Raw genomic sequence first — 1,412 nt, forward strand, 5'->3', positions numbered from 1 at the left:
CCATGGAATGGAATCTTATTCAACAATAAAAAAGAATGAAGTCCTGATACATGCTACAAGATGGATCTATTTTGAAAACGTTATACTAGGAGAAGGAAGCCAGTTACGAAAGAACCACATATTGTATGATTCCATTTATATGAAACGTCCAGAATAAGCAAATCTATAGAAAGACTAAAAAGTAGATTAGTGCGCTGGGCACAGTGGCTCGTGCCTATAATCCCAGCACTTTGGGAGGCCAAGGTGAGAGGATCACTTTAGCCCAGGAGTTTGAGACCAACCTAGGCAACATAGCAAGATGCCATCTCTATTTAAAATTTAAAAAAATAAAGTAGATTAGTGGTTTTCTAGGGCTGGGAAGGTTGAGGGAATATGGAGTAGACAGTAACCACTAATGGTTATGGGATTATTTTGGAGGATGTAAACTATCCTGCTATAGGTGATGGTTACCAACTAATAATAAAAACTATTGCCTTGTACAATTTGAGTGGGTAAATTGTGTCATATATAAATTATATCTTAACGAAGTTGTAACATAAAATACATAAACTCATCTGAACACTTAAAAACATATTGAGCAAGGCAAAAGCTTAAACATAAGTTTCTAAAGAGATATTTATCTCTGAATTGATAATTATTCGATATGATGATTTTAAAGCTACCAGTAACCCAGCCTATATCACTACAAATCTATCTATCTATCTATCTATCTATATATATATATGTTTTTTTTTTTTTTTTTTTTTTTGAGACAGAGTCTCGCACTGTTGCCCAGGCTGGAGTGCAATGGTGTAATCTCAGCTCACTGCAACCTCTCTGCCTCCCAGGTTTAAGCAATTGTCCTGCCTCAGCCTCCCAAGTAGCTGGGACTATGGGTGTCCAACACCACGCCCAGCTAATTTTTTGTATTTTTAGTAGAGATGGGGTTTCACTATGTTGGCCAGGCTGGTCTCGGACCACTCCAGATCTTATGTTCTTGGTCTTGTCTTCAAGAAGAGCATCTATCTAACAAATGCCTAGAGAGGATAAGCTTGGATCCAAGCACTTTGTTAGATGAATAAGATGATGGATGAATTTCTATATCACTTGAGTTTGTGATATGGAAAAGTAGAGTTACAGCTCTTTTAGAATTTGTCTAGCAGGTTTTCCGGTTTTTGCTGGAAAGACCCCCTCCCCCCCCAAAAAAAAAGAAAAGTAGACAAACGAATATAGAAACATAGAAAAGCAGACAAACAATTACAAGCCATTGAGTAGCTCCACACTGGAGAATCAATACAGAGCTTCACGGGATACTCAAGGAAAATAAGGTTAATGTAGCCTCTCGTGGACCCATCAGTGCAGTGACTGTACCAAAAGGGTTGATTAAAATAGTATGTCCTGGCTTATTTTTTGTGACATTATACTAAGTCATG

General features: G+C 37.5%; 1 non-coding gene across 1 annotated transcript; it reads left to right on the top strand.

The window, feature by feature from the left end:
- The first annotated feature begins 1,108 nt into the window (after positions 1-1,108).
- On the top strand, positions 1,109-1,171 carry LOC120365708 (U7 small nuclear RNA). The gene has a single exon (XR_005580584.1). It is a non-coding gene; the product is annotated as a U7 small nuclear RNA (small nuclear RNA).
- The last annotated feature ends 241 nt before the right edge of the window (positions 1,172-1,412 follow it).

Source organism: Saimiri boliviensis, chromosome 1 (genome assembly GCF_048565385.1).
Source record: "Saimiri boliviensis isolate mSaiBol1 chromosome 1, mSaiBol1.pri, whole genome shotgun sequence".
In the NCBI taxonomy this organism is placed as follows: domain Eukaryota; kingdom Metazoa; phylum Chordata; class Mammalia; order Primates; family Cebidae; genus Saimiri; species Saimiri boliviensis.